Source organism: Coloeus monedula, assembly GCF_965178545.1.
Source record: "Coloeus monedula genome assembly, chromosome: Z".
NCBI lineage: Eukaryota > Metazoa > Chordata > Aves > Passeriformes > Corvidae > Coloeus > Coloeus monedula.
In genome coordinates, this window is record NC_138822.1 from 43,148,918 (window position 1) to 43,162,059 (window position 13,142).

Below are 13,142 nucleotides of genomic sequence, written 5' to 3' on the forward strand. Positions count from 1 at the left end.
TGAACAGGAATGCAGAAACCACAGTGTTGAACTTGAGCAAAGTTTGGTGATTACTGAATCATTTAAAAAAAGGAGGAAGGGGAAAAATAGAAGTGAGGAAAAGAATTCAGTTATCTTTTAACAGAAGTTGGAACTTAGTCTTTGGAGCTCTGCTCACATTGCTTCTATTTGTTTGGGGTTTTTTTTGGTGTCTGACTCAGACAAATAGGAATAATACTGGGATTTCTTTCATTTCTACTATCAAATGCTTTGGTTTTTTGGCTATCTATATTTATAGATTAACAATGACCAGAAAGGATATAACACAGTAACTGCTGGATTGTAAAGATGCTTTTCTTTTTCTCATGCATTAAAATCTTTGGAAGGAACAACTTATCAGAAGAGTAAAGTGGGGATTGTAAAACAAATTTGCCTTTTATTCAATTTATCAAAAATGGTTTTGAACTGTTTTTTAAATATAAGACATTTTCCTTCTACATTCAATACACATCTTAGTGTAACATCTCAGGTTCCCAAGCCTCCCTTTTGCTCTCTCTTTTTCCCCCACTTCAGATTTTTCTATTTCCTGAGGACAATATGTAAGGTATTCAAATCTCCATACTTTTTTTAGATGATGATTGTAATGAAAACTGAGGGAAGCTACTGGCACAACATGAACACGTTCCCATGACAGGGACTATAAATGAGGATTGTAAAATTGACACCTTTCTTAAGCTGTTTTCCACAATGAAAAAATTCTTAAAAACTGATTCCTGGGGGCACCCTGCTGGCACAAAGTGTACAAATAATGTTTGTATTCCAGTTCAGAAAAAGAAAAATGAAAATATTTCATTGAAAGCTGACAGCTTTAAGGAACTTTAAAGGTTAGCCTTGGTGTTAATTAGCATATCTGTTCATGTCTCTATCAGTCTATTGAATTACTTAGCTGAACAGGCACACAAAAGCAAAACTAAGGAAAATGTAGAGAAAGCCAGCATTAATAATTCATAAATACTAGAGGCTTCTGACTGACTTTTTTTTTTTCACGGTGTTGGAAATCTGCTGGAAACTGAATTCTGCTGGCTCCAAAGTTACTTCAGAAGCTCAGAGAGCAAACCTGCCCAAGAATGTTAATGTTCCTGTAAGTGGTTAGCGACCAAAACATATTGTGGATTTTCATCCCCTGAAGCATTTGTTCATGTTACTTTGGATTAGAATAAGGTAGGGCTTTTCATGAAATGTTTAACTGACAGTTTTTATATTTGAATTTCACAAGCCTCTCTAGACCATAAAGTACTCCAAATTCAGCCATAATCCTCTGCTACAAAGTAAATCAGAATTTTTGAACAGATTCCAGATGCCAATTATGGTAATAATGAGGATATACAACCTCCTTCTCTGCCTCAGCTGGATCAGTAGCAATGCTGCTCTTGACAGCCTAACCTATCTTAAAACTTTTGAAAGGAGGAAGGGGGAATAAATTAAAATTTTGATTATTAAATCTTTCAATTGAAGTCTGAAGTTGTTAACATTTTTCAGAATTAACAATTTTTCTGGAAACCAGTTGCAGTGAATGTTGCAGATGTTGTCTGACATTGAATTGATTTTAGTCAGTATTTATGAAGAATTGAAATTCAAGTTTTAAGCAATTAAGATAGTTTAATGAAAAACTCCAGCAGTGAGCTGATAATAGTAGGAGAAGATGTATTTCAATACCAACCCTTCCAGTCACAGAGAATTAAAAAGAGGCTGGTGGCAAATGACAGAATAGAGGCTTCTCTTTGTCAAAGCTTGATTCTGACTATTTCAGTTCAGATATAATCCCAGGTGCAATCCACTCAGCCATGCTGGAAACATGCTTATTTCCAGGTACAAGAATTTTTCTTTTTTTTTTTTTTTTACTGTTTGTGAGAAGACTGCACAGGAAAGAACAGTCTTTCAGTGGCAGCAGGCAGCACAAAGTTCTCTCGTACCAAACACCATCTTGCCATACTGACAACTAATAGGATTTTTATTAGGGATGAACTGAAGGTTCTACCCAGAATCTGTGCCTCAACTTTACTGTGCTGTGCAGCAGAGCATCACTGGCGCAGTTTCATTGACAGCATGGAACTTGTGAATGACATACTTGCCCTCAGGCAAAAGTTTACTGAATGACATCTCTTTAACTGATGCAGTATTACAGCCTTTGCTATACTGTTTATCTTCATAATGAAGTTAGTAAACCAGCCTTTGGGTGTTTGAAGAATCTGCATGACATAAAACGAGTGAGATGAGAAATATAATACCACTTCCTGTGGGACACACGGGAATGCTGTAGTTGGGGCTACAGGGAAAAATTTAAAACTTATTTAACATTGCTTTCAAATAACTGCTAATATGAGCTTTGTAAGTCATGCTGATTCCCAAATATTTACAGCTGTGCAATCTGATTCCAAAAAATTAGCTAATGCATGCATATCTTAGGTTAAAATAGATGCAGTTAGGGCTACACAGAAGAGAAATTAACTACTAAAAGTAGTAGAAAGGAAAAATAACACAAACAACATTGTTGACCCCAATCTACTCATGATGGTAGAAGTTCTTATCATTCTATGAGGGCATAAACAGTCACACAATTGCAAACAACAAAGTTCATGTCCTATGACTTCTTCATCTATCTACCTTAGGAGGTTTGTTCCTTTACACTATTAAACGAGTATGTGTGTCTCTTATCTACTGAGGCTGCAAAGTGTAGCAATGGGGAACAAATCCACACAGACCTCCTTGTACCTCCGAAGAATATCGTTTGTTGTAACAAAACAAGTCTTTTTTACACTCTTAACTCCACTGAACTTAACAGAACTAACCGAACCCTAGCAAAACTTAACTGAAACCTAACCAAAACAGGCACTCATTGGCTGCCTGCCACTGCGGTGTCGCTGTTTGCATGTCCCTTTATCAGCTCTCTGTTCAGGTAGTGTCATGCGTCTCCTCAACCTATCACTGCCTCACGCACAAGGCGACTCAACCGACTCTCCGACTCACAGCTGAGGCCTTCCCAGAGTGCTTTTAGGTGAATAGAATTTAACAAATTTAGCAAACTTAACAAAGGTATTCTTATTTCCCACAGCAAAGTAAAATCATCTACCTTAAATCATCACTATTTTTTATAATAGAATCTCAAACAATTTACAATATCTCTGCTAAGGGATAGTAAATTCTTGAAAATTCTTACTTGATTGCTTGTATTATATGAGCACATCCTTATTTTGTTGAGTGCAGTGGCACTCTCTCATCCCACTTTACCTCAGATTTACCTATTATATACTTACCCTTCACCACGTTTATAAGTAAATTTTAAGGTTTTTTAATGGTACTTGCAACAAGTAAAGAACACCCCTGAACCTGAAAGACAGTTAAAAGTTTCACTATACCTCATGCTAGACTAGGTTGTAATGTCCTAAATGCATATGTTCTAGTTCATTTAGTGCAATTAGTTAGAAGAGGAATTACTGAAATGATGAGCTCTGCTTTGTACATTATAAGGAGTGTTTTAATTTCATCATCCATGAAAATAACTCTGAAGCAAAAAAGGTCAGTACAGCTTATCACATGGTGCTAAAAAAAGACTTTTTCAGAGAAGAAGAAAATATTTCAGCTGCTTCCTCACATTGTGTAAGATACATTTATAAGCATGTATTCTTTTTTTGTTTAGAAAAGACTGACGAGGTCAATTGTTAACTATAAGCATTATATTTTACAGCATTACAGGCATTTTTTCTCTATCAGAACAGAACTGAAAAGTCCTCAAAGACACATTTTTTGCACATTGATTTCTTAACTGATTGCCTCACTCAAAAGGAAAACCCGGTTAAAATTGAACTGTTCAAAAAAAGCAGGCACAACATTGTCACTAAATGCACAGCAGCCAGAGGTGGTTTTCAGCAAAAGGACAGCCTGACAGGACACACATTTTTTTTCTAATGGCAGTGATGGCTCTGTATATCTCTGTACCTGTGTGAAAGAATATGATGTAATCCTCTTACATATCATGAGCATTTCTGAATGGCAGAACTATACAATTCAAATGTATTTGCTGTCCAATTTTTTTTGCAAGGATGAGAACTTTTTTGTTGTTATTTATTATTTCCTTGGTTTTTTTGAAAGGCCTGTTTATTGATCTGTTGCTAGTTCCTACTTGACCACTGTGGTAATAGTGCAGCAGGTCCATCACATTTCTGTAGTTGCACTGCCCATACATTATACTATCATGATGTTTAAAACAAAGCACCGGGGTACATTTCTGTGAGGGACGCATTGAGAATGGAGGGGAACAGTGTCACAGTGAAAGGCTATTTCTCAAAAAAAGGAGAGCTTGGAGAAACTGTTCTCTATGGAAAGTACCTCAGTGCAACGGCACTAAGAGGTGGTTGGGACAGGAGGAAGGAGTGGCACGGAGTGTGCCATGTTTGTAAGCTGTGCCAGAGGGCTTTGTCTCTACTCCCTATTTTGAGTTCATGTTACTAAGAAGAATTTCTGTTGCTGAAATCTGCACTGGGCTGGATTGTATTTTTAGAAATCTTTCTGAAACAATGTTTTTGAGGCTATGTAACATACAAGTCCTAACTGAGAGGGACAAGGCAATCCAAAGAAGCCTTCACTTTCTTTTTAACTTTCTGTGAGAAATCCCTTCCTGAAAAAAAGAGAAAAAATAAATCATCATTTCCTACTCCACTGTAGTTTAGAATGAACTAGTTTATTCTCTGGCCTTCAGCAGATGGAAGGAGTTCCTACAGAAGGACTCATATTGAGAACTAGCTGAAATTCCTAGCAGCTTCTCAGCTGCCACTGACATTAACAAAATGCGTGGTTAATTTCTTATTCACTGCCTTGAAAAAAAACCCCTCAGTGTGAATAGGGTCATAAAAGTTTCATATGGAATTTTTAGCAGTAAAAATACGTATAGTTGTCACATACACTAAACCTCAGTCATTTTATCACCATTTATTCTTCCAAAGAAGGGAGTTAGGATATCAAGAGTTTTCTACTTGATTTATATTTCAGACCACAACCCTCTCTTGGCTGATGCTGCAGTCTTATCCTAGTGCTGTACCTAAACACACTCTAAAACATGTCCATAGGCTTTCTCCCCCCTTTTAAAGAGACATATCTTACAAGCTGGGGTTTGTCCAAGGCCCTATCCACTGCCTGCTGTAATTTTAATGCTCACAAGCATTTTATTGGCCCACGCTAAACTCCTTCCCAGCCAAGGAAAGATTGATTGTTCATTCTGAAGTAAGTATCTTTTATGACTTCTTTTCTCGAAGAGACTCGCTCCTTTTTATTTAATTCTTTAGCTATGTTGTATTTTCAATTAACTCTTGTTATTCTCAAGAGTACTGGCTGGCTATGCTGAACCGGAAGACAAGGGCTGTTGCTAGCACATCACCAAGGCAAAGCTAGTCCTTGGCACTGCTTTGGTTGTGTCAGAGTTGGATCAGCAAGAGATTGTGTCCTGTGGGGCACAACCCTAGCATTTTTAGACTTCTGCAGATGAACAACTTTTCCTTTGAGCATTCTCAGTTAGGTATTGTCTTTGGAAAATTTAGTTTCCATCTTAATTGGCATAGAGATAGTAGACTGTAGCAGGTGGAATATTAGGGTATAGCATCATTTAACTTCAGGAAGCAATAAAAAACTGGTGATAACAGAGTTATTCCATCTTTTGGAGAATATTTCCATCCCTCTTTCCTTCAGAAGTGTATATATGAGCATATTAACTTAGTTGGTAAAAAAATATTACTTAAAAAAATCTTGTAAAAATAGTTTTAATCTTCTTGGTTTATGTGGGTATATTCTTCAGCATAAAAATATTTGTTGATTTTGATTAGGGACCATATTTAAAAAAAAAAATTCTTTGCCATTTAATGAGCTTTGTTGTAAATTTAAATTCTCTGCTTACGTGAGAAGTATTTTTAAGGACTCCCTATTTCAGGGAAAACCCCCAGGTTTTTATTCTCTTTTTAAATTTTTTTTGACGTGGTCAGCATCTACAATCAAGGCTACTTATGAAAATATTTCTATGGGATGTAGAAAGACACTTTTGGAAGCCCCATGTAGGATGCTGCATTCGATCCATAAAGGTGAGACTGCACAAATATTTTCTTTAAAGTTTAATTGTGGAGCCTGCTTTTGGTAGTAGATATACCTCCTGAAGAGGTATTTGAAACTAAATTCTACTCATGTCTGGTTATATCACTGAGACTGAGTTATTTACTTTATATATTGTCTGAAGAATGTATCATTAATGGTAACAAACTACTCACCTACCTCAACTATTTATTGTATTTATTAACATGACACCCAAGCAAGAGCCAAGAAAGAAGTTGCCTTGTACCAAACACAGACACAGACAGAGAACAGCAGGTAGTTTTTGTTTAACTGTGGATACTTGATGAATGGAATGAAAGCCTGATGGATATTTTTGGCCATGTGAAACTGTTGTGAGAAATAATAAAATTATTTCTATAACTTCTTCAATAAGTGCTTTTAATCCCTATTTTGTATCTTATTTTCTTACTGTATCTTACTTACATTTATGCCTTTTCCCCCGGTTGCTGTTTTTTGTATTTTATAGTTGTTTTTCTTATAAAACACATGGTATGCAATAGGAATAAAAATGGTACGTATGAGGTACAGTATAATCTAGATACATTAGTGCTGGCAAACAACTTGTCACATTTTGGAATTACTGTCCTTACTTTCTTTAAGCATTGTAGTTATTAGTTTGATCTGGGGTAAGAAAAAGCTTGACTATGAATGCCAGGAGTGCTTTAACTTTGTTAGATTTATAGTTGAGTTCCCCCCCTCCCTCCCTCCACACTTTCTGCCAAGGAAAAAAAAAAAGAAAAAGAGTTGTTTTTCTAAGCTTGCATTATCCCATAGCAGAAAAATTTCAATTGGCTTGATTACTCCAGAGGACTGGCTATTATTAGAGTGGAAAGGAATCAAAAGAAATTTTTAAAAATTATTTTAATGTCATGGATGTGATGTCCAATGCAATTACCACGGCTTTGTCTACTGCCAGGCTCAGTCACAGTCTTGCTGTGATTAAGGAGAAGGGCTGAGGGAAGTGTGATCTGTGAGGACCTCCCACAAGTTTTCCTCCTTTAAGAAGCAGCTTGGGAGGGTGGTACAAGTGGAGATCCTGGAGGAAGGTTTCCTGTGTGTTCACAAATGGGTAATCAAGCTGCCAGATAAGGGTACCCCTGTATGCACTGCCTCTGGGGTCCCAGCAAACAGGCTTAACAGACACTCCTGAAGAAGCAAGAAACACAGTGTCGCTGAGGATATTTTTCATGCCAAATTTCATGTTCCCTGTTGTGAAGTCTCAACAAAAATTCTCTTTCTGGATTAAGCTATCCTGGATCAATGCAGGCCTCTTCTCTTCACCTTTTTTTTTTTTTTTTTTTCTGGGAGTCATCCATTTTAGTGCTATCTTTAGTTACCACTTTTAAGGAGCATCTGAGCACACACGGCAAGGCATCCTAGTACTCTGAAGTAAATTCTTAGACTGTGCTTAGAACAGGCAGTTACCTGGTGCTGCCAAAATGTTGGTGCTGATGAAAAATGAGCAAGAATGTGAGTTCTTTGCCAGGAGCACTCAGCTTACTCTAAGATCAGAGCTGTAATTAAATGGGCTCTTCAAAAATAGTATTTTGGCCGCCAACAATTTAGTAAAGAAATTACTTTTCCTACAAGTCCTCCTTATGTTTGATGAACTCTTTCATCTTACTTCTGAAACTACGGGTCCCGAGCAGAAAATATAGCTCCTAAGCATTTCCCTTGTTTAAATTACCCAGCACTGTGCTTCCTTTCTCCCTCCTTCTATGACTCAGATGTTGTTTCTTAAGTATCACGGAGGAACTTTCTAACTTATTTTACATATGAAGTTGTTTTGTTCCCTGCATTATGAAGTTTGATGGGCAGGAGTATGTGGGTGTTTTGCTCATATGCCTTGGGTCTAATTTACTTTTTAGTTGTGAAACCTTTCTTTTAACAAATACAAGTGATCAAATGGACTTAAGCAACAGCTTTATGGTACAAGTAATATTAGGAAATAGTCACTAATATATGGAATTGATAATGAAGTGGAATGTATGAATTCTTGATAACCATTAGTGAAAAAAACCATTCCTTTTATAGCAGATCCCCTATTCTGAGATGACAGCTTTTTTCTCTCTTGTGAATATGAAGTGCCAGATTATGAATTCAATAGCTGCCTCTTTTTCAGGGCATTGCTTATGAATCTGCCCTGCTCTGTCACTGCACATTATTAGCATTAAACACACTTACAACACTATAAATTTACAAGATTCATGCCCTATCTGAAAAGCTTATGGTCTAAATGAGATAGGAGAAATTCACAGCAAAACACAGGACAACAGTTCAGGAAAGGCAGTGTGTAAGGATTATTATTCATGGTTTAAATTAGGGAGGAAGAACTGCACAAAGAGTTGCATGTTAGGAGAAATCTGAAAAAGAAGACAGAGGGCACTTGGTAGCTAGGAAAAGGAAAATTGCTCTAGACACAGGACTGGAAGGATTCTAAGATAGCACATCAAAAGCTTTCATTAGTGAATTAATAGCCACATTCCTCTCCCTGCTGATAATCCTCACTTCATCAGATGTGCCTCTGCACACTGCTGTCAGCATAGTCTGCTTGTTTTTTAACATCTGGTTTGAAAGACTGCAGGGGTAGGCACCATTTTATTCCATAAATTACTGACACCTGTAGGTCATACTACTTAGGATGGCATTAATGGGCATTTTACATTTTGAAAATCAAGCCTTGAATAGATACCATATCATGTTTCAAATGCCACAATTTTTTGTTTGTTTAACAGGCTTGATAAAAGGGTGTATCCTTCATGTTTAGAATGAGCAGTCAGCTACCAAAACAATGTAAGCTACAGATTTAGTTAAATTTTTGTCAGTGACTCCTTACTCCTGTTTTTTTGTTTTGCTTTGAGGGTTTTTTTGTTTGGTTTTGGTTTTTTTTTTTTTTTTTGTTTGTTTTGATTTTTTTTATTGTTTGTTTTGAGGGTTTATTTTCTGTTTGTGATTTGGTTTTATTTTTGGAAGGGTAGTATCTTTTCTTGAGGTCTGTACCTTATGAATCTGGCTGGTATGGTAAACTGAGTAGATCCATGAGTAACTTTGCAGTACTAGTACATGAAAATTTACAATGTGAGTTATTAAAGAGTAAGACAACACCACTGGTTCATGATGTCTTGAAATTGTCAGCCATTGGGCACTGGGGAATTACTGTGATGAAATATATCTGCTCCATTCTTATACTTCTCCTTGAACTTCCAGTACTGGTTGCTGTCAGAGACATGTTACTAGGGTAGAAGGAGGTTTGATCTGATCTCATGGTTGCTCTTATGAGTATTTCTTTCCCTGTGAGTTTAGGGAGAATGGGTTTGTTCTTCTAGGGAGAAGACTAGAGAGAAAAAGCTGGGAAAATTCTAGGAGATGCCAGCATTCAGGTGGCTCTGTTTATGTGCTCAGTCAAAGGTGGGTGGTTTTGTATCGTGAAGGAAAGAGGCAGACATCCTTGTATTCTACCTGTAAAATGTGTATGTTCTGCCTGTTGGACAAAAGAAAAAGTTAGAAATACACAACTGTTCTATGAAGACAATCCTCCATAACTGCACTAGCAGGGAAGAATTGACATTTAAATGAAAAAGGACTTAAGGATTAAATACAAGTAGCATCTTGGGAACTCATAAGAGGTTTAGGTGGGAAGATGAAACTAAGAATGTGATTGAGAATCAGTTTCCTGATGTCCTTCTACCATTTGTATTACTGAGGTATATAATTTATAGTGCGCTAAAAAAAAGTAGGCCCACAATACTCACTAAAATGTATCTTGAGGTTATCATGTTGTCTTCAAAGTGGACATCTTTGTGACTCTTGCACTAACAGCAAGGAAGCTGGGGCTGTGTGTCCTATGACCAGTCCTCCAGCTGTTTTTGACCTGTCAGCTGTGGAGCTGAAGATTTTATTTCCTTTTACTAAGTGGCACTGCTAAGTCACTCTGTTCCTTGTATGCAGCAAGTCAGTTGCAAACACCAAAAAGGAATCCCCCGTTTCTGAGAATCAGCAATTTGGCCTTCTACCTTCCCCCATGTGCAATATTTTCCCAAAGGACTCTGCTGCTATTCCACTGGTGTTTTTAGGAATAGCTATAGCTCTCCTCTACTTTCTGGAGACCTGCAAATTGCCTACCCAGCCTCAGAGGGTTGCTGTTACATCACTAGGGTCTTTCCTGGTCATCTTACTGCTCGCACACTGGAGCATCTCTTTTTTTAATAGTAAGAACCTTCAGTCTTTCAAAGCAAGGGAAATTCTCAAAGCATTAGATTTCTGTGAGAGGTACATGGGTGGATTATTTAGTTCCCTCTAATTTCTTAAGAAAACCTTCAACCCTGGGGCTTGAAGAGAATCTATAATTGCAGTAACCCTCATACATTGATCTTAGAATTTGAAAGTCATAATTATGTGTATTATTTTTAAAAGTTAGTGGAACAGAAGTCTTTCCTTGTAAAGACCATCACTGGTTGATTTGGAGTGGACTCCCTATCCCCACCTCCACGGAATCACAGAACCACAGGATGGTTGAGGTAGGTTGTAAGGGACCTCTGGGTATTCAACCAGTTCAACCTCCCTGCTAAAGCAGGGGAAGCTTAAGCAGTTTGCCCAGGATAATGTCTGTATGGGATAGAGACTTCACAACCTCTCTGTGCAATCTGCAGTCACCTTAACAAAGAAAAATGTTTCCTGATGTTCGGAAAGGACCTCCTGTGCACATTGCTTCTTGTTCTGCCACTGCGCTCTTTCACAGGAAAGAGCCTGGCTCTGTCTCCTTTACATGCTCTGTTCAGATATTTATGCATATTGATAATTCCCAATGAGTCTTCCCCAGGCTGAGCAGTCCCAGCTCTCAGTCCTGCATGTGCTCTGCCTGCAGCTTTATTTTTATATGTACCAAAGCTTACTAATATTTTTAGCAGGACAACTTATTTACCAAAAACCACAGATGCAACTGCACAGAAAATATGTTCACAAAAGTATATTAATCAACATAAATAGATTTAATTGCCTTGACTTTCTTTTGAAAAGGTCAGAAAATCTCACTTTGGCATTTATGGAATAAAATATTTCACAGGTTTTCAAATAGAATTTGAGAAGAAATTAATTGTGAATATGAAATTTAAAAAAGGAAACCGACATGAGATGTTTCTTTTTGAGTTGATTAAAGAATCAAGTTTCATCTGAAGAATATTTTTTCACATTTTCATTTGACCTCCATGAAAATTGATAATTTTAATTAATTTTCTTTTATTAAAAATAGTCATTCACGAATTTTATATACAGCATCATTATGCACTATGCTTATTACTGCATTTCCAGAACATGTGACTTTGTTAATCTTTTATACTTCCACCTTGTCAATAATGTGTTTTCTTCATGCATTTGTTTTCTTCTTTTTGTTCCCTATTTGCCACTGACTGAATTTGTTCCCTATCTTTCTTTGATGACCTTAATGATCTTTTGCCTGTTTTTAGTATTTTGCAGCATAAAGTGTATTAATAAGATTAGAAAATTTTCTATCATAATCCTAGTGGCCCTGAGAGATGCTCTTTTGCTTAATTCCTCCCCATGTTCCAGTTCCCCCTTTGTCCTTGGATATGGAAGGAAACACTACCTACTCCATTTTTTTTTCACTGGGTAATGAAAACACGATTAACTTGCTATTTAGATAACCTATCCATGTCCATACTGCCAGAGACTGAAATATTTTATTTTATGACTTAAACATTTTCTTAAAGCACTTTTAAAACTATTACAAAAGCTGCAGAGAAGACTACCACACCCTGAATGGGGCCCTGGCTGAGGCCTGACACTGCTCACTGATGAAGATAAGATAAAGTAACAACTCAGGGCTGGGGACATTCACTGAGTACAGGCTGAACACCTCCAAGATGAGGACCACAGCCCCAGGGCTATCAGCTGCCAGGCTCGAACAGACCCTCGCACCAAGGGGGGGAGGGAGCAGAGGCTTTGGATATCTTGGAAAAGCCTCTGGTCAGAGGTGCAGTGACTGCCCATCCTCCACTGTGCAGAGGAGCCCAGCTGAGGGGTCCTCACTGGGGGCGGGGGGGAGCTTATCCACAGCAGGAGGGGGTGACATGGCCCATCACAGGGGCCCCCCTCAAAAGGGTCCCCAGACTGAGCACCGGAGCCCCAGAGATGACGCAACAGACCCTCAGTGTTGCAAGGGACAGTGTCAAGCTGGCCCCTGCAAGGGAGGCACGTGGGTGTTCCCACCTGGCCCGAAGTGTATATGAATCCGCGGAATTCTGCACTCTTTGGCGTGTGGCAGCGTGACATGGCGTGTGGCAGCGTGACGTGGCGTGTGGCAGTGTGACATGGCGTGTGACAGTGTGACGTGGCGTGTGGCAGTGTGACATGGCGTGTGACAGTGTGACGTGGCGTGTGGCAGCGTGACAGTGTGACGTGGCGTGTGGCAGTGTGACGTGGCGTGTGGCAGCGTGACAGTGTGACATGGCGTGTGGCAGTGTGACGTGGCGTGTGGCAGTGTGACATGGCGTGTGGCAGTGTGACGTGGCGTGTGGCAGCGTGACATGGCGTGTGGCAGCGTGACGTGGCGTGTGGCAGCGTGACATGGCGTGTGGCAGTGTGACGTGGCGTGTGGCAGCGTGACATGGCGTGTGGCAGCGTGACATGGCGTGTGGCAGCGTGACGTGGCGTGTGGCAGCGTGACGTGGTGTGTGGCAGTGTGACGTGGCGTGTGGCAGTGTGACGTGGCGTGTGGCAGCGTGACGTGGCGTGTGGCAGCGTGACGTGGCGTGTGACAGTGTGACGTGGCGTGTGGCAGTGTGACGTGGCGTGTGGCAGCGTGACGTGGCGTGTGGCAGTGTGACATGGTGTGTGGCAGTGTGACGTGGCGTGTGGCAGTGTGACATGGCGTGTGGCAGTGTGACATGGTGTGTGGCAGCGTGACGTGGCGTGTGGCAGTGTGGCAGTGTGACATGGCATGTGGCAGTGTGACATGGTGTGTGGCAGTGTGACATGGTGTGTGGCAGCGTGAC